Here is a 712-nt window from a genome sequence, read left to right as displayed (position 1 = left end):
CTCCTCCGAAATATGACAAGTGGCATTGTTACTAAAAAAAAGTAAATACACAATATAAGAAAAAATAAATAATAAGTAAATATACAATATAAAAATATTACATTAAACATTAATTATAATACTACAATAAGTGAATATAAAATAAGAAAAATAAAGAATAAATATAAGAAATACAAAAAATATATTAAACATCTATCTGAAAAATATATAATAAAATAAATAATAAGTAAATATATAATATAAGTAAAAGAAATATTACATTAATCTATACTAATAAAATGAACCTTTTGAAGCTCCATAGAGCGTCCACATCAGCGAAAAAAATTCTCCCGAAAGATGACACGTGGCATTATTATTTAAAAAATAGAAAATAAATAATAAGTAAATTTGTAATATAAGGAAAAATAAATAATATGTAAGTAAATAAACAGAAACATTGTATTAAACTAATAAGTAAATATACAATATAAGGAAAATAAATTATAAGTAAATATACAATTAAGAAATAAAAAAACTAAATTAAACATATATATGAAAAATGTGTAGTAGAATAAATAATAACTAAATACACAATATAAGAAATAGAAATATTATATTAAATATTTATCGTAATATTAGAATAAATAAATATAAAATAAAATAAAAAATAATAAGCAAATATAGTATATAAGAAATAAAAAGATTACATTAGATATATATCGTAATATTATCA

This window comes from Brassica oleracea, chromosome C4, assembly GCF_000695525.1.
Source record: "Brassica oleracea var. oleracea cultivar TO1000 chromosome C4, BOL, whole genome shotgun sequence".
NCBI classification, from domain to species: Eukaryota; Viridiplantae; Streptophyta; class Magnoliopsida; order Brassicales; family Brassicaceae; genus Brassica; species Brassica oleracea.
Note: the sequence above shows the minus strand (reverse complement) of the source record.